Here is a 24397-nt window from a genome sequence, read left to right as displayed (position 1 = left end):
AAATATATACTACTGATCATGGTTTACTAGTGTCAACATTGTAGCAGTTCATACGAAGAGCAGAAACTTTACCCTTCTTTATGTCCTTTTACCCTCTCCCACTTATAATTGTCATACATAATTTCTTCACACACATTTAGGATCATATAAATATGTTATAATTTTTTCCTTCATCATCAAACATAGTTTAGAAAGCCCAAGAGGAGTTTAAAGAAAATACATTGTATTCACTGATACTTTTACTCCTTCCATTGCTTTTTCTTCCTACTAATGTTTCAATATTTCTTCTTTTATTATTTTTCTTCTGTTTAGAGAGAGAGCTTCCTCTAGTCATTTTTTATAGATGTATACATGTGTCATATGTCAAAATGTATCAAAGTGTGCACTTTAAATAGGTGTAGTCTATTGCATGTTAATTATACCTCAGTAAATTTGTCCAAAAGAATATATTTGAAATGGCATCAAAGATGCCTAGGGATACATTTAATGAAATATGCACATGATTGCCACCATTGCTGATAGTGATAGTTATTAAAGTAGAAGTAAGTGAATGGAAAACAGATCACAGTCATGGATATGGTGTCAGTGTCAGTTCTCTCAAAATTGATCTATTGCTTGATGCAGTCTTACTCAGAATCACTGTAAAACTTAAAGAACATGGATAAATTTATTTTAAAATGTATATGAATATTCAAAGGCTAGAGTCATCAGAACTTCAAAGAAGAAAGCAAGAGAGCCCATGTTACTAGGTATCAAAACTAAGAATAAAGTTCCAGTAATGAAGTGTGATATTAGTGCATATATGGACAAACCGAATGGATTCTAGAAATAGATAATATGTAACATGGATATGTAATTTATGACACAGTTGGTGCTGCAGAGCCATGGGACAAGAATGACCTTTTAGTAGTGGTGCTGATTCTTCTTATACACAAAACCAAAACCAAGTTGTATGTAGATAAAAATATTAAAGGAAAAAATTGAGATATTTGAAGATAATATAGGATAATATCTTCTCAATATTAGGTAGATAAGTATTTTAAAAACAAAACACAAAATTAACTACCCATAAAAATTGATATGTTGAACACAAAAGGATTTCAATAAAACAAGAATATCACTCACTGTAAGGGAAGTGTGAGAAATTGAACTATATTAAATTTAGAAATCTTGATCCATTAAAGATTGTTTAATCTGCAGATGAACAGGCAAAGGTTGAAGTGAAGTACTAAACAATACTAGTTTTGATATGATTTGTATGTGGAAAATAGTTGTTATCCTATTTTCAGATGGCCTATGACAATAGAATATCTGTTTCTGAAACTGTAGTAGGAGACACTGGATAAAATTTTAGGTGAACTTGTTACAAGACTCCAGAAGACTTATCCAGATATTTTTCAAGGTCAAAAGCCAAACCAAGTAAAATGACAATTTACTTCTCTGGAGCAGTTTAAATGACTAAATCCATAGTAGCCTGTTATTGCTAAAAACAAATAAATTCATTTGGAGTAATGGGTTTTTCACTGATCTCCTGATAACATTCCCTAAGCTGTTGCCAATGTTAATCAGACATATTAAAATTCACATTCATATTCCTAACAGAATAATAAACCTAATAGCATTTTCTATTAAATGACTATGGTTGAGGCAGTAATCTAATCCAGTTTCCCAAAGAGTCTCAAACTGGAGAAGACAGCAATGGAAACGTGACCCAGGGAAATGTAGGTGGCATTAGGGAGTCATGCATTTTTGCCAAACATTTGTTTGAGTTAGAAAACATTGACAGCATGGGAGTTCAGCTTTCAGTCAAGAAGTAACCATGAAACCAGATGAAATATATGAAGCAATGCCTTTTCAGAATGGATAATGGAAAAGAGACACAAAATGTGAGATCCAGAATGGATCATGGAAAAGAGACACAGAAGGTGAGATTCCTGCTCACTTCTTGGAGGCACCATGAGACTGTGGGAGAAGATGGAGCCCAAACGGCAAATGGTGGTCTTGCTTAACTGAGGAGGTAAAGATTGAAATTTGGAATGGCTGAGGTAGCTGGCAATAGTAGCACAGGGAAGTGGAGAAGGAGCTGTTTAGAAGCCCTTACATGAGTCCTCAGATTAAGTTATTTCACGCCTGTAATCCTAGCACTTTGGGAGGCTGAGGCAGGCAGATCACAATGTCAGGAGATCGAGACCATCCTGGCCAACATGGTGAAACCCCATCTGTACTAAAAATACAAAAATTAGCTGGGCGTGGTGGCGCATGCCTGTAATCTCAGCTCCTCAGGAGACTGAAGCAGAAGAATTACTTGAACCACGGAGTCAGAGGTTGCAGTGGGCCGAGACTGGGCCACTGCACTCCAGCCTGGGGACAGAGCGAGACTCCGTCTCAAAAAAACCAAAAAGTTCTTGAGGCCAGGCGCGGTGGCTCAGGCCTGTAATCTTAGCACTTTGGGAGGCTGAGGCGGCAGATCACCTGAGGTTGAGAGTTCGAGAGACCAGCCTAGCCAACATGGTGAAACCCCCGTCTCTACCAAAAATACAAAAATTAGCTGGGCGTGGTGGTGGGTGCCTGTAATCCCAGCTACTTGGGAGGCTGAGGTAGGAGAATCGCTTGAATTGGGGAGGCGGAGGTTGCAGTGAGCCAAGATCGCATCACTGTGCTCCAGCCTGAGCAATAAGAGCAAAACTCAGTCTCAAAAAAAAAAAAAAAAAAAAGAAATATTAAATTTAGATAAATATTAAATGGAATATTAAATTATGTCAAATAATAATATTCAATTAAACAAAAAGAAGGAGGAAGAGGAGGAACAACAATGGAAGGAAAACAATAGCAAGAAATTGGGTATAATCCCAACTACATCAATAATAACATTATAGTAATATAAGTTAAACCCTCCAAATAAGAAGTCATATATATATATAAAGCCACGAATCTAAAAACCTGCACTCAATAGAAGTTTTTGTTTTTATAAGTTGTAATCATAGACACTAAACAAATTTGTAAAAATTAGCATCATAATAAAGAATAGATGGGAAAAAAATGATAGCTAATTTTGTGCTGTCTATAGGAGATGCATTTTAACTATAAAGACATAGATAACAAATGATGGAAAAAATTTTATGCAATGGTAAGTGTAAAATTGCTGCTGTGATCTTATTAAAACCAGATATAAATTTCAAGACAAGCAATATGACCAGTGATGAAAAGGTGTCAATTTATCATGAAGATATAAAATCTTAAATGTTTATATGCATTTAGCTTCTAAATACATGAAGTAATCTTGGTAGAACTAAAGAAGAAATAGAAAATCCATATTAAGAAATAGAGATTTCAATACCCTTTTGTCAGTAATAGGCGAATCAATTTGAAAAAAATAAAAAGAGTAAAGTTTATATCATGTAACCCACACAATGAACAAACTAGACCTAATTGACATTCGTGAAATATTTTACCCAAGAGTAGTGAATATACATTCTTTTCAAAAGCACATGTTACATTCACCAGATCGGCTGTATGCTGGGTCATAAAGTGTTATTATATCTCAAGATTGATTATATTGTTAAATATATTATCTGACTGCAGCCATACTAAATTAAAAGTCAGTGGCAACGAGATATCCAGAATATTATACAACATTTGGAAATTCAGTAAAACACTTATAAAGAACAAATTAAATAAGAAATCCCAAGGTAAATTAGAAAATGCACTGAAGTGAATGAAAATGAAAACAAAACATATAAAAAAAACTTTTGAGATACAATTCAATCAGTACTTAGAAGAAAATGCACAACTTTAAAAGCCTGTGTTAGAAAGCAGAAAAACTTAAAATTAATAACCTAAGTTTCTAACTTAATACAAGAGTCTGTTCACGTCTTTGCCCATTTTTTAATAGGCTTATTTGAGTTTTGTTTATTCAATTGTTTAACTTCCTTATAGATTCTGGATATTAGACCTTTGTTGGATACATAGTTGTGAATATGTTCTCCCATTCTGTAGGTTGCCTTTTTACTCTGCTGATAGTTTCTTTTGCTGTGCAGAAGCTCATTAGTTTAATTAGGTTCCACTTAGCAATTTTTGTTTTTGTTGCAATGGCTTTCGGGGACTTAGTCATAAATTCCCAAGGCTGATGTCCAGAATTACGTTTCCTACATTTTCTTGCAGGATCCCTATAGTTTGAGGTCTTACATTTAAATATTTATTTCATCTTGAGTTAACTTTTGTTTATGGTGAAATGTAGGGGTCTAATTTCATTCTTTTGCTTATGGCTAGCCAGCTATCCCAGCATCATTTATTGAATAAGGAGTCTTTCCCCTGTTGCTTATTTTTTTCAACTGTGTTGGAGATCAGATAGTTGTAGGTGTATGGCTTTATTTCTGGGTTCTCAATTCTGTTCCATTGCTCTATGTGTCTGTTTTTGTTTCAGTAGCATGCTGTTTTGTTTATTGCGGTCTTATAGCATAGTTTGAAGTTGGGTGATGTGATACCTCCAGCTTTGTTCTTTTGCTTAGGATTGCTTTGACTGTTGGAGCTCTTTGTAGGTTCCATATAAATTTTAGAAGAGTTTTTTTTTTTTCAGTTATGTGATAAATGACATAATGACATTGGTAGTTAGATAGGAATGGCATTGAATCTGTAGATTGCTTTGGGCAGTATGGCCATTTTAACGTTATTAATTCTTCCATTCCATGAGCATGGAATGTTTTGTCTATTTGTTCATGTCATCTATAATTTGTTTCAGCGTGTTTTGTAGTTCTCCTTATAGAGAACTTTTACCTCCTTGGTTAGGTGTATTCCTAGGGTTTTTTTGTTTTTTTTTTTTGTTTTTTGCACCCATTGTAAATTGGATTGTGTTCTTAATTTGGCTCTCAGCTCAAACATTATTGGTGTATAGAAATACTACTGATTTTGGCACATTGATCTTGTAATTCCAAAACTTTAATCAAGCTGTTTGTCAGTTCTAAGAGCCTTTTGGCAGAGTCTTTAGTGTTTTGTAGGTATAGAATCATATTTGTGGAGTGAAGTATTTTGACTTCTTCTTTTCCTGTTAGTATGCCTTTTCTAAAAATCAGAAAAATGCAAATCGAAATCACAATGAGATACCATCTCACGCCAGTCAGAATGGCTATTATTAAAAAGCCAGAAATGGTGGTGAGATGCTGGTGAGGCTGTGGAGAAAATGGAACACTTATACACTGTTGGTGGGAATGTAAATTAGTTCAGCCACTGTGGAAAGCAGTCTGAATAGTTTTCAAAGATCTTAAAACAGAGCTACCACTAGATCCAACAATCCCACTACTGAGTATATATGTGAAAGAAAATAAATCAGCCTATCATTCTATCATATATCATCTATCAAAAGGATGCCTGGACTTATATGTTCACCACTGCACTATTAGCAATAACAAAGTTGTGGAATCAACCTAGGTGTTCATCAATGGTAGACTGAATAAAGAAAATGTGGCACATATACATGGGATACTATACAGTCATAAGAAGGAACAAAATCATGTCCTTTGTAGCAACATGGATTCAGCTGGAGGCTATGATCCTAAGTGAACTAATACAGGAACAGAAAACCAAATAGCACGTGTCCTCACTTCTAAGTAGAAGCTAAACATTGGATAGTCATGGACATAAAGATGGCAACAACAGACACTGGGGACTTCTAGAGTAGGGAGAGAAGGAGGAGAGAAAAAGACTGAAAAACTAATTCTGGGTAGTATGATCAGTACCTGGGTGATGGGATCAATTGTATCCCAAACTTCAGAATCATGCAATATATTCAGGTAACAAACCTGCACATGTATCCCTCGAATCTAAAATAAAAGTTGAAATTATTAGAAAAATTAGAGTAAATGATCTCAAAGAATTATTTCAAAGTAATAAAAAGAAAGATACATAAATATACAGCAAAAAACTATGATTTTGAAAGCCCAACATAATACAAATTATTAATATCTGGAATGAAAGAAGGAATACCATAACAGATCCAATAGAACACTGAATTTAACAGAAACATTGAATTGTGCACTTATGTCCTGTCCATTTCCCTACACCTAAATGCTCCCTTGATAAAATTATTAGAAAGTGCATGAGCTGATATATGTAAAAGGCATGCCACATGCCTGCTGTGTGTTACACGTCACAAAGCAGATACATAAATGATGCATAGAGAATGCGCAAGTTTTACACAGAAGATGTGCGTGAGAAGTTAGGTTCTACCCTCCATTCCTAGTTCACCTCACAGAATCATGACAACAATAGAGTCATCTCTAGTGGTAAAAAGTAATTTAATAATAATTACATAGTGCAAAAGTTAAGGACACAATTATACAAATATAGAATGGCTCAAGCAAAGTATCAATCTATTTTTCACTCACAAAATTTCCAAAGTGGTACTCTTGATTTGGCAGGTGCTTCTCCTCCAAGTGGTCATTCAGGGACCCAGGCTCCTTCCACCTGTAGCTCTGCCATTTTTCAGAACACAGCTTCCAAGGTTATATTCCATGTTGTCTCTATGCCAGTCAGCTGGAAAGGAAAACAGCTTGGAGAATCATGCCTGACAAGCTTTAAAGTGCCAGGCTAGCAGGAGTACATACCACTTGTATTCACATTCCTTTGCTGGGACACAGCCCAGTGGCCACATCTAATTGCAAAGGAAGAATGAAAATACAGTCTAACTATATTATCAGAGAGAAAGTAAGGCTGGTAAACAGTCTCTATCACATCTATGAAGAGCTAGGATGGTAAGAGGGGATTTCTCTTTCTTTCTTTTTCTTTTTCTTTTTTTCTTTCTCATTTTCTCCTTCTTTTTTTAGCTTATACTGAGGAAAATGTGCAAACTGTCCCTTGTATAAACCTGAATGCTGACTGCTATTTATTCTTAAGTAATATGCTGAAAGCCAAATTGTGAGGCATATACATGAAACCGTCACATGTTGTTTCCTGGGAACAAGAGCCCAAGAGAAAGATCTCAGTAGTATGACCCAGAAAGCCCTGGGATCCTCAGAAAAATTTTTTAAATGTTCATGAGTCTACATGAAATTGAAGTAAACATTGTCTGCAGAGTATTTAAATGACATGTTTTACACTTCAGGCCCTATATTTTTAGAAATAGTAGCACATCCTAATTAATGTCGTAGTGAAATCAAAGTAGTTTTTTTGGTCACTATATATTCTTTCAACTGCTTTTTTTCCACTTTAGAATGAGGTTCTTAAATAAAGATGTTTATAAATCACATTTTTCTAGATGATTAGCAGTTGTCATTTTGAGGCCAAAACAACAGTGGGTTAAGACATGAGTTAATTCAGATTTTTGAAAAGTCAATCACATTAGTTCCCAGTATTAAAATATTTTGAATTCTTAGGCTCTGAAAAATTTTTTTATCTGGATTTTTTAATTTCAAGAATTAAAAGGCATCAAAGGAAAGTTCCTTTTGGAAAGCATCTAACCATCTGAGAACAACATACCAAGGCCTTTGCCTTGTTGTTATAATTGCAAATTTGCTCTCTAGCCAGGACTCCTCAGGGACTATTCCTCTCTATCACTCACCATTCTTTTTAGTTCTTTCTTAAGCTCTGAGATAAATATTGCGCTGCACATCCAACCTCTGAGTCTTCTCAAATTGACCTTCAGACCAATAAAATTATCTCACAACCTGATATTCACGATTCTACCTGCTATTCCCATGACACCAACCCACCAACTCTCACATCTTTACAATTCCCATGCACAGTTATGTTAGTTATATTATTAACCCTGCATAAAAATACAGCTTCCCTGAACTCCCATTCGCATCTCAACCGGGGGGAGGAAGCATTGCCTCCTACACGTGATGAATCAGCAAAACTGGGAATCCAGAAAGTTATGGTGCCTTTGACTTCTCGTCCAGCAGCTAGCACTACCCGTAAGACTGAGAAATTAGAATCTGGCTATGAAGACAGTAGACATGGAAGATATTTCCCAAATACTAGGATTTAAAAAAATCTTTCTTCTTTTGTCTCTGGAGTAAAGACAAATTGCTGTTTAGTTGTATTTGAGTGCCATATTAGTATTTTGGCATCGTCATTAATAAAGGAACCAGTTGATGAAGGCAGAATATAAGATGTCATGAAGCCAGTAAATGGAACTGAGGAGAAACATTTCAAGACCTTCAGTGCCAGGCCCTGGAAGTGCAGACTCTTCTCATGACAAGTGTATGATGTTCAGAGAGGGATGGCAGTATTCGAACAAAAGAAAGCAAGTAAGTATTAGATGAACTAACAGAGAGTCATCCTGAGTTACTTCATTATTAAATAATGAGCTCAAACCTCCATTAAAACATAACCAAAACAGGGGTTTCTAAACAACTCGTATCTAGTATTAGATAGGTAGTATAATAGATATCAAGTTTGTTTTTATGAAGTTCAAAATGCAGTATATTTTAAAAATCACAAAATAGCTCATGACCACTAGACACGAACTTCCTTAAAATGTCGAAAATTTTAAAAGTCTTCCAACTCCAACTGCTCCAGGAGCCATGGCTGCCGATATCATTAACTTGTCTGCTTGACTCTAAGTGAATTACTCTGGCATGAAAGCTGATTTTGTTGCCTGAGTGGAAATGAGAAAACACAAAATCATCAATGGCACCTCTTAATAACAAAATGCTAAAATGCAATGTCTCCTAACACCCTCACTAAATTACCTCTTCAAAGTCATTACGAGTATTCTTCTCCTCCAAGTGCTGGGTTCCCTTTTGTGTCTCCAAATAGATTTTGGGGGAAAGAAAATCTGCCAGCATTGCTGTCACTGTTAATTAGTGTCTCCTGAGCAGGGCTTCCTGCCTGAGGTGCTCACCAGACCTCGCCAAGCCCTGCAGGGACTTCCAGAAAAACATTGTTTATGACCCAGCCCCAGCATGGCTCTCCTGCTTGTAATATTTTATGGCATTATAGAGAAGAACTCATCAACAGTTTCTCTGTAGGAGTGGAAGTCAATTTTATGTGCGGTGAGAACTTCACCTAAGCTAATCTTGGCATGATGAGTCCTCAGCTGAATATAAAATTTTACCAAAAAAACCCCTATGAGGTGAATTATCAAGCAACATGAATTAGAAGCAGTGAAAACCCATCTATTGAGTTATCTTCATAAATCTATTTTTATTCAATGTCATCTCACACATTCTTTATTTTTATTTGTTTTGACTTTCTCAAATATCAGATTGCTGCTCATGAGAATAATGACTGAGGGAGCTGACACGGCAGTCTTCTCAGGCTCCCTGGATAGCTAAATTTATGGTTATAATTATTGAAATTCTTTCCCTGGTTGCTTGTAAACTCAGACACATACTCTAGTAATAAGCCACAAGTAAAGTCAGACACATACTATAGTAATAAGCCACATTGATCCATGTTTTCCACCCAGAGTGTTTGAAGGTGTCTATTGTTTGTGTGTTGTGTCCATTCCATTTTTCCTTCCCCTGGTAACTGGATTCATCCCCAGACATGGCTGTGAGACCCATCAAGGCCCTGTGACCTTAGCCAGGGCTTTTCCAGCCGCAGTGGGGAGGGAGGAAGCATGTTTATCCTCTGCTTTCAAACCTGAGATGCGGTGAGCTGAGGGCTGCCCACTCATGGTCCTTCCTGAAGGAGACACGACGTTAACCAGGGAAGAGGCTCGGATGGAACAGAAGAAAGAGGCTGGGCTCGGACGGTTTACCATTGTGGGTAAGGCAGAAATTCCCCGTCTAAAAGTACCATTCTATCAGGTGCTGATCCCTTCTTTTTATTTAAGAATATTATAAGTGGGTGTTCTACATGCTGCCCTGTTCAGCCTGAAAACCCAGTGCCTTTCAAGGGTTTGCAGATGAAAACTCCCTACTAAGTCTTTGTGGGAGTCCACCTTTCTAGTTCCTATCCCCACCTGCTTAATAACTATTAGAAATAGATCGTCGCTCACATTGGTTGAATACTTGCTATACTGGCATGAGAAAGAAAAGAAAATTTTTGCCTGAGGAATGCGATCCCCTTTAAATGATCAGGCACAGTGAGGGACTGCAATGTGACAGCAGTTACATCACTCTCCCTTGAGCTGGGGCATTAGCTCTTGAAGCTACTTGCTATGTGGGCTCTAGACTCTAAGCCAATTGCCATGAATGGCTGTATGCTGGATGCCGTAACTCACAGTTCAATGATGCACAGCCTATCATGAATCAATGTTATCCTTGTAAATTGAAAGGAATCCTTGTCAAACAACTCTGTGTCAATCACCCCACTCCTTGTCCCTTTTTACCTTTAAAAACCTGCATGGAACAAAGGCCACAGGGAGCGCTCCCCAAAGCAACTTGCAAGTGTGTCCCAGGCAGCTGTCTCCTCACTTTGACTCAAGTGAACTCTTTAAAAGCGTATTTTGTGCCCCAGCATCTTCCTTTAGGTCACCAGGAGTCACTGTGCTAAGTATTTTACAGGCATCATCACATTTAATTCTTACATTTAATTCATTCCCTTTTTAGAGATGAAGTTACCCAAGGCATGCTACCAGGAGGTGGCTAAGCCTGACTCAAACCCAGGGGATCAGGTGCTAGAGTCTGTGTTTCTAATTTCCCCACTGAGTAAGCCTGGAAATCTCAACTGTAGGCTGGGATAGCGAGGAATCCCCCAAAAGGAGAGCAGAAGGTCATGCAGCATTCCTTATTCATCTCGTGCTCCGTGTTCTCTGATTTCATTGAGACGAAACCACCGTCAGGGTGGGTGGCCTCTGACTTATCTCCATGACTTTCTTGTTCACAGAATGTAATTTGAAATCTTTTCTTATGTTATACCTAGAAAAAAATAAAATTCAATTTTTTGAGGACCAACTACAGATTTTTCTTAGAAAACTGAATATTTATTGCTTTGCAGAATGATAAGTTTATAGTTTCCTGTATGCTCAATATTTCTGGGAATTGACATAAAGAAGTGATTTCTCAAACACCCACGGACGCTATGTGCACAGTGATATTTACGACATTACTAACATTCACACTATCTCCCACTTCCCGAGAAGGAGGAATGAGAAGCCTGGGGCATGACTGTTATTAATTGAAATGATATGAGATTTTCCTTTTGAGATCTCTGGGTGCTTTGTTTGGAGTCCATAATTCAGAAATTTGTTTTGCTAGACAGGCTACTGGCTCTGCTGCATGGCCTTAGCAAATTTCTGTAATTTTTCTGAGCTTTTGTTTCTCTATCCATGAAATGGAGAAAATAACGAGTATTCACATTGCGTGGTTGTTGTGAGGATTAAAGAGTGACATCAAACATGCAATAACAGGTGTCTGGCACATTAGTAAAATACACAAAAGCCACTGTTGCTATTCTATTATTCGCTTCCTTGGTTTAGGCTTACAGACCTTGTGTTGGAGGATCAGTGACGGCCTATGGACACCTTGCCCCACCAGCTAAACGGTGAGAAGCTGTGGCTTTCAGGGAGATAGACAGCTGGAAAAGAACACAAGAACAGAGCTTTGAGCTTAGGTCCTAGGAAGAGAACTGAGAGCTAGTTCAGAGAAGGGAGTAGGAGGAGGTCTCCGAGGTGGGACGTACCTGCTCCTAGGGAGGGCTGCATGAATTGTCTATAAAGTTATCCAAGCAGTGTGGACAGTTGGAACTCATCTGAGACATTGTATTGCCAACTCTTTCTACAACATCAACAAATACTTTTGGCCAAGAGCAGTGGGTCACACCTGTAATCCCAGTGTGTTGGGAGGCTGAGGTGGAAGGATCACTTGAGCCCCAGAGTTCGAGGCTGCAGTGAGCCATGACTGTGCCACTGCATTCCAGCCTTGGAGGCAGAGCAACACCTGGTCTCTCTAAAAAAGTAAGTAAATAAATAATATAAAAATAAAAATAAGCAAATAGTTTGCAGCTCCCAGCACTAAGGACCTGGAAGTCATGCCATGTCTAGAAGACTCAGGGGGCCTGGCATGGCATGGTGGCCAGAAGGGTCTTTGAGAGAACTCAGAAAAGGAATGACTTACGGAAATGAATTCAAAGATCGAGATGGAGTCATATTTTTCAGAAAATGATGGAACCAAAATTAACTCAAGGGATAGAGAATTTTAATAGAAATTATAAAAGTAGTCCAGGAGCTCTGCAAATGCACCAGGTGCAGCTGAACAGGTGAGTGCTATGACTTTTTTAAGAAAGAATGGCATCCAATATCATGAAGCTGTTCTATAGTATGGAGAAAAAAAATAAATCGACTCAGCTGACTAAGTTTGCCCCAAAATGATAATAAATCCATATTATGTAAAAAAAAAAAAAGTGATGTATCTTTTAATGACACAAAAAATACAAAGACAGGAAAATAAGGATCTTATTTCTGAAAGGTCCATTCAAAACTGTCAATTCTCAAACTGTTACATTTAATGTAATCCTAATCAAAATTCCAAGAATATTTTTACAGAACTTGACAAGTTCATTTTAAAGTTTCATGTTACGGAGAAAGTATAGAAGATTAGCTAAATAAATGATGGGAAGAGAAGAATGAGGGGTACCAACCCCAGAAAATATCACGACATATCATGAAACACATAAATAAATAGTACTAAAAATATATGGATGATAAGAGTAAATAAATAATTTGGAGAACTGAATAGAGAATTCAGATAGACACACACATACATGGTCATATTGCAAACATGAAGGTCGTGGTGTTCAGAGTGAGTGGTGATTATGGAAGAATGGTAAGGTGCACCTGTCACCTGATGTCAGCCATCCTTGGGGGGAGGGTATGAGATTGGGGGACAGTACTGAAACGTCCCTATGCATTTCTAAGTGTTTGAATCTTTCATACCAAGAAATATTATTTAATGAATTATATAATTTCAAATATTCTTTTAAAACTTTCCGAGATTTTGTGTATTTTCTGTTTCATTCACTTCTTTTGCCATTAAGTTCATTTTGTAAAATAGAACAAAGAACTTTAAGAACAAAGACTTTCCCTATGTTGACACTGCCTAGGTTTAAATCCTGGCTGTAGGATTTTCTAGTTGTGAAATCCTGGGTAAGTTATTTAATCTCTTTCTGACTCAGGTTCCTCACCTGCAAAATGGGGCTCTAATGCTGTATGTGGCTGTTAGAGAGGTAAAGGAGATAAGATAAGCTATGTGCTTAAAATAGCTTGTTCATGAAGCTCCTTGGGATGTTAGCATGATGCAAAAAGAAGACAGGCACAGCTGGAAGGTATGGAGTTTGTAAGGGTAGTGCCAAGAGAAAGATTTCAGATTTTAGAATGATTCTTAAAGGCAATGGGAAGCATTGAGATATATCTATGCAATAAAATTATGCTATCAGCTTTGCTCTTTATAAAGATTCCCTTGGCAGATGAAGTTATTGCATTATAACATTTTATATCTTAATTCTGAACTATATAATTAAATTTACTGCATACTACACACCAAAAACCTTAGTTAATAGTCACTAGCAGCACTGACATATGAAATAATATATGTTTTTGAAAATTCATTAAATACAACTGTGATCATGACATCTCCCAGGAATGCATTTTGGGGTTCACTCAGCTAATTTGAAGGTCTTGCGGCTCACCTGATTGCTTGTGATCAGGAACAGGATATTTATGCTACTGGTGAACTGTGGGAAGATCAGCTCCTCAGGCAGCTCAAGAAAAGTCTCCAGAACTCAAGTTTCTGACTTTGTGATGCTTTAGTCTTGAAAGAGAGTACACATTTTGTACTTTGTTATTCTAATGTTTAATTTTGTTCTTCTTATTTTTCTAATTAATTATTTCAAGCAGCATCTATTTAAAATATATCAAATACACATACGTGAATATTTACTTAGATATGTTAGGACAGACCTAGGTCTCTGAATAGATACTATAATAAGTTGTTATGAAATAGTTTTGTATTATCGGAAAGTTTATAGAGAATTTTAACGTGCATTCAAGGTTTTGATGGTATATAATTGAATGCCGTACCTTTAAAAGGACAGCATTACTAATACGTTTCTTTTTCACTTATCCTAAATACACATATGTAACTCTTACATCATGGAGAGTATTGAATGAGACTGTGTTTGTTTCCAGTGATTCTTGTTCCCTCTGCCTTTGACATTTTAATCTTTCCAAAACATTTGTGGGATTGGCAGAGAAAAATAATTCCCTCTTACAGTCCTAGGAAGAGGGGAAAAAAATCTCCTGAATAAAAATCTTGATGTAATGGGTGTTTGTCTACAGAATGTAAACAGAGAAATATTAATGTAACTATTGAACTAAGGGAACAGATAGCGTGAGGTAGGCTGAGTACTTTGTTCATAGTTTTGATGTTGAGATAAAGATAGATACATATAACAGAGCATTCAATTAAACGTTCAAAAATACATTTTCCAGTTGTTTTTAAGAAGAGCAAGGGGATTATAAGGCATATCATTTCTATATTTATGTTAGATGACACAAATATTTTGTCTTACATTAGAATTAAAATGTTCATTAAGATTCAGGGCTCTGTTTTTCTGAGATAAATTATGGTCTTAAGTGTGAAATCTCTCCAGTCAGAGTCCTGGAAGAAGAAATTGCTTCTGCCTAGGCAAAGATGCAAATGCAACCTTCGTTTAAGTTTTGTGAAATTGAATGAAATAGAATGACGTGCAAAATAGCTCACTAAATTCAATCATTGAGGCTTTTCATTTCTGTAAAGTACTGGTCTTTAACTGACTGCCAACATTACTAGTCATTGGAAGATCAAGTCATTTTTAAAATATTTATTATAATTTTGAGTATTTTTAGCCTTATTAATGCACCTTAACTACAGACATTTAAAATTTTTTAATGGCATATTCGCTAGTTTACATTTAATGTATAAAATTTCAAAGGAAAAATCAGAGCCTAACCAAATCCCAGTAGCACCCACGGTTCCACTTGCCCGCCTCTGTTCACTAACCCTCCAGAGAAGAACCACTGGGAACATCATGGAGCAGTTTACCTGTTTTCAGTCTTCACATCTTCTTTCGTCAATGAGAGGTATATAGGATGAGACGGAAGAAGAGGACCGGGCTATTGATTTACACCTCAGGTCCAGTGTCAGACAGGAATGATAGCATCCGTGTCATCTCCTCCTCACATGCCTGGAGGATCCTCATGACGGCCGAGTGTCCAGGCATTTGGTGAGAAGGTGTCCAGTAGACCTTTCCTATCAGTGGTCATGTTAGCCGAGGACGTTCATGTGCTCCCTGCTTGGTCCCGACAGTATCCAAGAGTGGAGGCGCAGGAGGAGGAGGTGGACATTTTTCCAGTTGCCCCTCAGTCCACTCTCCACCACACTTCTCCATCCCGCTCCCTGTCACAGGAGCTGATTTTATGAGGGGACCTCATCAGCAGGCTCCCGCTCTGGCTCCCATGTATGTTTGCCTAGTGGGAAGGGCCGATGGGAGACTAGGAGGCAGAAGGAGAGAGAAGTCAGGTATTGATTCCCTGAGAACTGTCTCTGCAGAGATGCTGTTAAAGAAAAAATTCTTTGAGCTCTTGTTAAGATGGTAAGGACGATTTTGTTCAGTACTATATCAATAGGTATCCAGGCTACGCCAGTAGCAGAGAGAAATTGGGCTCAATGCCAAAGGCAGCAAAGACTGCTAGAGATTTATAGCTAAGGAATGGAATAAAGTTTGCAGATTCTTGTTAAATTGACCTACCAGGATTTTCAAATATCACCTGCAGGATGGTGGGGATGAGGAATTCAATGGATTTGGACGGGAAGGAGGTGATCAGATACCAAGGGTGGTGAGAGGATTCTCTAAATTGACTTAGCAGGATTCTTGTTAACACTGGACTCTGCAAGGATAGGCATGCAAGCCCAAGGTCAACGCCTAGTTGGGAAGAGGGCCTGGGGAGCCCAACCAAACCTTGGTTAAGGAGGGTCTCTGTTCATGACACCAAGGGCCTTATCTTCAAGCTACTGCCTAAGCCCCCAGGCCTGGGATTCAAGATGGCTTCCTGCTATTGTTCAATCCCGCTACATGGCTTTTCTTGTTGGTTCACAACTTTGTAAATAGTGTCTAAAAAGTCACCAGTTACTCCATTGAGTGTGCTGTTGGGTTCCTGTTGAGGCAATAATATGGTTGTTTGATACCATTGCTCCTCCGTCTCTCTCTCTCTCCCTCTCTTTGTGTTTCTCTTTCTTTTCCCCTCCCAGACTCCCTTCTCTCATCTCCCCTTCTCTTTCTCTCCCCTACTTTGCCCCCAGTCTCTCTTTTTCCTCTCTCAACTTACCTCCCTTCCTCAAGCTCCAACCAGTAACCTTTCCTTGCTAGAATATGCACCCCATTAGTGGCTTGCATTTCCTCTGACCTGAAGCTATATCCCCTTCTTCCCTGCACTGCTTTCTTCTTTTCATTCAAGTCTTAACTCTAATATCACCTTCTTCTTCTTGATATTATCACCTAATATCAAGATATTGGGGATTTTGCCCCCAAACAACCACACTTTGTCCCCATATTATACTTTCTTTTCTTTTCTTTTTTTTTTTTTTGAAATGGAGTCTCACCTTGTCGCCCAGGCCAGAGTGCAGTGGCGATCTTGGCTCACTGCCAGCCCCACCTCCCGAGTTCCCGCCATTTTCCTGCCTCAGCCACCCAAGTAGCTGGGACTGCAGGCACCCACCACCACGCCTGGCTAATTTTTTTTTGTATTTTTAGTAGAGACAGGGTTTCACCTTGTTAGCCAGGATGGTCTCGATCTCCTGACCTCATGATCCGCCCACCTCAGCCTCCCAAAGTGCTGGGATTACAGGTGTGAGCCACTGTGCCCAGCCTCATACTTTATTTTCTTTTTTGCACTGATAACAATCTGAAATTGTATTCTTTAGATATTTGCTGCACTGGTGAGGGTTCAGTTGTAGGTAACACAGTACAGTTTGTCATTTTCAAGCAGCAAAAGAGTTTTGTCTTTGTTTTTTTACATTGTGTGATTTGGCTTACATAATATCAGAGTTCTAGGAAACCAAGTTTGGTTGTTACACAACCAGAGGAAATCTACATAGAAGGCTGCTCAGTGTGAACCTGTCGGAGTGAAAATCCTCCTGTTGGTGCCAGACAGAAAAACCAGAGGCTGGAGTCGTGGTTTTCCACTAGAGCCACAGCAATGAAAAACAAAAACCTCCAGGCTTGTTTTTCTTGAAAAACACAAGGCCCTGGCTTCCAACGTGCATTGCACATCTCACATCTTGCACAGTGCAGAGCCTAGCTGCAAGGGAATCTGGGGAGTGAGCTATGTAAGAGACTGCCTTAGCAAAAGTTATAACAGTGAGAGAAACCTCACATAGCTGACTCCATCTACTTTCTAACCTCATGAGCTGTCTTTGCTTTTTCCTGGGCATAGGCCAAGCTAACTATGGGAGGAATTAAGTTTCTACTTTTACCTTAAAGCAAGGATGGTAATAGCCCCTTCCCCAAACTGCCCCCCCTCCAGCCTGTATAAAACTTTTGAAAGGCCACAAGGTGAACATTATGTGAGGGGCCTGAATTCTGCTAAGACCTATGTGTCTATGATAGTTAGTCATTGTTTACTGCTCAGGAGTCATGTAGGGGAGGTCACAAGATTTGTAATTTCCCTAATTGTCCCTCTAGAAAACATTACTGTTGCAAAACCTAACACCACTGTTTGAGGTGTCTTTCAGGCCTTGCATTCTAGTGAAACAATTGACGCCACCGGGACTGGTGACCCTCACCCAGGAACTGACTCAGTGCAAGAAGGAAGCTTGAACACCCTGTGATTTCATCCACAACCCAACCAATCAGCACTCCCCATTCCCTAGCCCCCGTCCACCAAACTATATTTGAAAAATCCTAGCCTTTGAATACCTGGAGAGGTGGATTTGAGCAATAACTCCTGTCTAGTCATTTGGCTGACCCTGTGATTATTAAACTCTTTCTTTGGTGCAATACCTGCTGTCCCCAGTGCATTAGTTTTTCTGGGCAGTGGGCAAGAAAAACCCATTGGGTAATTACATCTGGATCCCTAGCCCCTGGCCCTAGGGAGGCCCATGCAAGGGGTCCGGATGGCATTGAGAACTGGCTGTAAGTTTCTGCCCCACTTCTGCCTGTGAAATCTAAGATCCCCAGAAGACCAGCCATGTAGGTGGTTTATACCACTGAGTGTGCAGAGCCTAGAATGATACCTGTTATACTGTAAGTGTGCAGTGAGTTTTGTGTAATAAATTTTAAAAATATATTTAATATTTTATATACACAAATGACTCTACCATATATCTGTACTTTATTTTTCTTTAATATTATATCTTAAAAGTTTTCTTATATCAGCATAGATTTATGATATAATTTTTAATGCAGCATGGAGTATTATAATACTGTAATTAATATAATACTGTAATATAACAGCATGGAATATTATAATAATGCAGCATTATACAATTGTACCCTATTTTTTCAAACCAGTTTCATTTTGCTAATTTGTCTCCAATTTCTTTTTAATGCTGAAGTAATAATTTTTGTGTGTGTGCGACAGGATCTTATTCTGTCACTTAGGCTGGGGTGCAGTGGCATGATTACAGCTCACTGCAGCCTTGACCTCCTAGGCTCCAGTGATCCTCCCACCACAGCCTCCTGTGTAGCTGGGATCACAGGCATGTACCATCACACTAGGCTTTTTGTTGTTATTGTTGTTTTGGTTTTTGGTTTTTTTTTGAGATGGGGTTTTGCTCTTGTCTCCCAGGCTGGAGTGCAGTGGCACCATCTCGGCTCACTGCAAGCTCTGCCTCCCAGGTTCAATCAATTCTCCTGCCTCAGCCTCCTGAGTAGCTGGGATTACAGGCGTGCGCCACCATGCTCGCTAATTATGCTAGGCTAAGCTTTTAAATTTTTTTGTAGATACAAGGTCTCCCTTTGTTACCCAGGTTGGTCTTGAACTCCTGAGCTCACGTGATCTTCCTATTTTAGCTTCCCAAAATGCTGGGATTACAGGAATGAGCCAATATGCTCAGCCTGAATTAAAGATTTATTTTTTTTAAAAAAATGAACATATACTTTTGAAACATATCCTTAAAGTTCTACTAAATTTATGTCTGTGAAATTGATGTCTGAAAGTATGTGTATAAATAAAAATATAATAGTATCATCTACTCTCTTTTAAAGAAACTGAGCTCTCACTGAAAGTAACTGAGAGGGCCTAGTTTCCCCACATTCTTTTTTCTTATTATTGGAACATGTGCAGAGTATAAAGTCTACCATTGTAAACATTTTATGGTTGAACAGTCTGTGGCATTAAGTGTATTCACGATGTTGTGCAACCAACTATGACCTAGTTGTAGAATATTTTCATCACCCACAATGGAAACCTGACAACCATTAAGCAGTTACCCCTCATTCCTTCTTCCCTCCAGCCTTTGGCAACCACAAATCAGCTCAACAAATTTTCATGAAAAGAATACATCTATGCAAACAGTTCCAGATAGATTTGTAGAATTTTATCATCACATCAGGCATCCTCTTCTCTTCTCTCACAGTCGTTTGTCAGATGTATGCATTGTAAATATCTTCTACTCCATGGCCTTTCTTTTCACTGTTGTTGTAGCATTTTTTTTTTTTTTTGACATGATCTTCGAGCTTACTATAGTCCAATTTACCAATTCTTTCCTTTATGGTTAATATTTTTTGTATCTTTATTAAGAAAAAAGTGATTTTTTTTGGCCTGTCATATGGATTATCATATGAATTGAGATCAGCAATCCATCTGGAATTGGTTTTTCTTTATGGTGTGAGGATGGGGTCAAGATGTAAAGTTTTCATATGGCTATCTAAATGGCCCAGCACCGTTTATTAAAAAGGTCATTCTTCTCCACACCATATGTGCCATAAATGCAAGTCTGTTCCTGGATTCCATTCTGTCCTTTTCATCAGCTTGTGAATCCTTGCACTAATACCACACTCTTATTACTTACTTAAACTTCATAATATTTAATTTGCTTTATAAAGGATCTTGAGTAACTATAGCACAACAATAGCATGTATTGTTTTTCTTTAAGTAGAAATGCAGCAGAATCTCTAGGCAAATTTATAATTAATCAGTGACTTCAGCAAGGTTAAATATAAAATTGTTTTGTTTTACATCAGCAATCAACAAATGAAAAACAAAATTAAAAATATATTTCAGTATGCCAGTTTCAGTATGGTGATTAAAAAATTCATCAAATACATAGGAATAAATCTAACAAAGGGCCTGTAATTTCAATACAATGAAAACTTTAAAATATTGTTGAAAGAAATTAAAGAAAACATACATATGGAAGAAAGTACCATGTTGATGGATATAAAGGCTTAAACTGTAAACATGTCTATTCTCCCAAATTAATAAATTAAGTTCAATTCTAATAAAATTCCGAAGTGGGTGAGTGTATGTGAGTGTACATACCTGCATACATGGAAATTTACAAGATAATTCTAAAATTTATATGGCAATGCAAAGACCAAGAATAATTAAAACGATGTAATCATTATACTTTTTAGATTATTTCTTTTAAAGTTTATACTTATTTTATATTTTTTCTATTTTCTTTGCTTTTGTGCATTTTCTTATTTTAGTATTGTAAAAATATTTTATACAATGACACTAGTACAAGTATCTATATCTTGAAAATTTGAAAGACTTCGGTAAAATTATCTGGGTCTGGTACCTCCTTTTATTTTTTATCATGAAGTATCTCTGATGATTATCTTCAAGCCTTAAATTATTGTTTTGTCTTTTGAGATTTTATGTCTTCTGGGGACGATTGTGTTAACATTTTTTCCCTAGAAAATTATCAATTTATCCAGATTTTTAAAAAGTGTTTACATCAAGATTTATTAATTAAATTATGCTGATTCTTTAATTTTACCTGTCCCTAAGGTTGTTCTTTAATTTTATAAATTCTAATTTGGGGGATTTTCGTCTCCTCTTTAATTAGGTAAACTGTGATTATTTTTTTAAAATGATTACTCTCAAGACATAAGTTTTGGTGTAGTGACCAATTTCACCGTAAGGGGAAATCCTCCATGCATTTCCCTGATTCACAGGCCACGTTGGCAAGGCTTTTACTGCAACTGTTGCAAGTCTGGTTGGAACATTTTGTGATCCTAGGAGAACATAAGAGCATGAGAGGCTTGTAAGTTGCCCCTACAAGACGATTTCTCACTTGTTTTCCTACCTAACAAGGAGGCTGACATAAAACAGTTCCTTATTGTCAGCTGATGTGGTTCTGATAAGACATCAGGCTTTCTGCCTTGCCCACCTTAGGGTACAGACGCAGGCTATCAAACTGCGTAGCAAAGCGTGGGGTTGGTAGTGTCATGTAACAGGGTGCGACAGAGTAACTGGTGACTGGTAAACTGTCCTATCATTCATGTAGCCTTGTTTCCATGTTATCCTGTGTAAGGCACAGGGAGCTGGCACTGTGGCTTTTACTGTCTCATAAGTAATGAACTACCTGCATCTGAAAAGGGCTCGCATTTCTTTATGGTGAGAATCTATTGAGCTTGGCCTTGCCTTGTGCTTGACGTATTTTGCTCTTTTAAAATGTATTTTTGCTTTTGTTCTTATTACTGACTTCTAAAATTTTGAATTCTACTGAAGGTTTAATTGTATTCATCTCTCTCATTTCTTGAGGAAGCAGTTAGTCATGGAAGTGGTTTTAAAAATTTTCTTCTTGTCACAGTTTTAGCACATCTTATACAACAATTTAACATGTCCTTTTCATAAATGTTTTCTAGATTTTGATTTCTTCCTTGACCTGTTATTTACATATTTTTAAAAATTCTAAATATTTTTTAATCGTTCTTTTGTGATTACGTTTTTTGGGGGTTTTTTTTGTTTGTTTTTGTTTTTGTTTTTGTTTTTGAGACAGAGTTTTGCTCTTGTTGCCCAGGCTGGAGTGCAATGGCATGATCTCGGCTCACCACAACCTCCACCTCCCGGGTTCAAGCCATTCTCCTGCCTCAACCTCCCAAGTAACTGGGATTACAGGTGCCTGCCACCACGCCCGGCTGATTTTTCTATTTTTAGTAGAGATGGGGTTTTGTCATGTTGGAAAGGCTGGTCTCAAACTCCTTACCTCAAGTGATCTGCCAGCCTCGACCTCCCAAAGTGCTGGGATTACAGGCATAAGCCACCCCACTCAGCCCCTTGTGATTACTTTTTAATTGTCTCATACTATGATTAGAGAATGTCATTTGTATAGTTTAAAATTTTTGTTGTTGTTGTTATACTTTATTGAGAGTTTTTTGACTATTTCGTAGATGATTGAAACACACACAGTATTATGTTCCAATGTCCGGCTTCTTGTCTGTGTCTATCTGATGTGGGCTGACAAAGGTGAGTTCCAGTCTCTATCTACTATTGTGTTTCTGTCCATTACCCCATGAATCTCTTGTGTCTGATTTTTATTTTCAAGTGCAACCTTTATCATGATCCTTTTCTCTTCTTTGTCTTGTTTAACAACCTTTGCCTTTAGTTCAAGCTTATCAGGTGTTTTTTTATTGTGAACCCTATTTCTTTTTGGTTGGAATTTATCTTGTATTTCTTTGTAGATCCGTTTAGTTATAAATATTATTAAAACTGTCTGTTAGAAAGAACTCACTGTTGAGTATTCATTTTTTTTTCATCTGCAGTTTTAACTGGGCTCACTTTTACTTACATAGACACACACATATGTGATTTTACATGCTGGCATAAATTTTATAAACCACTGTTGCTTATTAGTCTCTTCCCAACTTCTTATTTTTAGTATGGTTCTCTCTTTTCCCTACTTTTTTTCTTCTGTCTAAATCAGGTCCTTTTCTTCTTTCTTTCCTTTTTTTCTTTTTCTTTTTTTTTTTGAGACAGAGTCTCACTCTGTTGCCCAGGCTAGAGTGCAGTGGTGTGATCTCAGCTCACTGCAACCTCTGCCTCGCGGGTTCAAGCAATTCTCCTGCCTCAGCCTCCAGAGTAGCTGGGATTACAGATGTGTGCCACCACGCCCTGCTAATTTTTGTAGTTTTAGTAGAGATGGGTTTCACCATGTTGGCCAGGATGGTCTCAATCTCCTGACCTCGTGATTCGCCTGCCTCGGCTTCCCAAAGTGCTGGAATTACAGGTGTGAGCCACTGCATCTGACCTTAATTAATTAATTAATTATTATTATTTTAATGGATGAGAGGTTTTTATGTTGCCCAGGTTGGCCTCGAACACCTAGCCTCGCCTCCTCATGCACCAGGACAACCGGCCTGAGCCACCACAGCTCCCCAAATTAGGTCCCTTTTCTTATGCAGAGAACCCATGATGCAACCCGATATTTATGTTCCAGACTTTTCCCATGCTATACACACACAAATATCATATGTGCATTTATCAGTATCCATGTCTGTGTCTACATCTGTGTCCTCGACTCTCTCCATAACCATCTCAACATGTGTATCTGCCTTAGAACCCATACAACTTGTGCAGACCAGTACCTCAGGTATCTGTGCGTTCACACTTCTGAACTCCATGTCCCTTCAGCTGTTCCTCTTCAATTTCTTAAGTTCAGGGAATGTCAATGCTTTTAAGACAATTCAAAGAAAATCATATCCACTTTTAAAAATTGGCTTTAGTTGAAGGGTGTTCTAAATAATTTAGTCTACCATTACTGGAAACCAGGTGCTCGATTTTGGAATTTAAATCATTTTATGTTAATTTTGTAAAACTAGCATAAAATGAAAATTTTATGAAAACAAATTTTGTTTGTTTTCAAAAAGTCTTTTTGTCTTCCACTTGCTCATTTCTTATTTTGTGCCCTTCCATAATATGATATAGTTTCAAAAAGATATATAGGCCTTGCAGCATTCTTCTTAAATGTAATCTTACACATTTTAAAAAGATTTTCTTTTTCTTGGGAATGTACTGTATATTTACATCTTCTTTTCTAGTTGCTTATTAGAAAAAAGCACTGTGATCTTGTGCTATAATAAGAAATATATATTTGGTCTTTGTTCTGTGTTCCTGACACAGAGCTCCTGAAAGCCTTGGGATTTCCTGAGTAATGGGGTAAGAGCAGTGTCTTTTGTTTTTCATAAGCCCCTTTCAACCATGCCTGGGTTTATGCTAACGAGGTGGCTCTTGCAGGCCCCTGGATAGCTTTAGAATGGGGCTGGTTCCCAGAAGAACCAGCCAGGGATTAGAGGGTTGGACCTTTCAGCCCCAACGTGGACCTCTGGGAATGGGAGAGGGGCTGGAGATTGAGACAATCTCCAATGGCCATTTATCAATCACGCCTAAGTAACAGAGCCTCCATAAAATCCCTAAACAATGGGGTTCAGGGAGCTTCCAGGCTGGTGCACACATCCATATGCTGGCAGGGTGGCACACCCCATCTCCACAAGGACAGAAGCTCCTGCGCTTGGGATCCCTCTGAACCTC

At 37.9% G+C, this 24397-nt stretch overlaps 1 protein-coding gene across 2 annotated transcripts in view; it reads right to left on the bottom strand.

The window, feature by feature from the left end:
• LOC126937670 (40S ribosomal protein S20-like) overlaps positions 1-24397 on the bottom strand; it is a 1038442-nt gene that overhangs the window by 721451 nt on the left and 292594 nt on the right. The window contains exon 1 of one of the 2 annotated variants that reach the window (XM_050761301.1): positions 17430-17442. The exons of the other annotated variant lie outside the window; for it this stretch is intronic. The gene's annotated coding sequence lies outside the window, so the exon portion shown is untranslated. Of the gene's footprint in view, positions 1-17429; positions 17443-24397 lie in introns of those variants that run through there. 2 annotated transcript variants of the gene reach the window in all.

This window comes from Macaca thibetana, chromosome 15, assembly GCF_024542745.1.
Source record: "Macaca thibetana thibetana isolate TM-01 chromosome 15, ASM2454274v1, whole genome shotgun sequence".
NCBI classification, from domain to species: domain Eukaryota; kingdom Metazoa; phylum Chordata; class Mammalia; order Primates; family Cercopithecidae; genus Macaca; species Macaca thibetana.
Note: the sequence above shows the minus strand (reverse complement) of the source record. Positions and strands in the feature narration are given on the sequence as shown.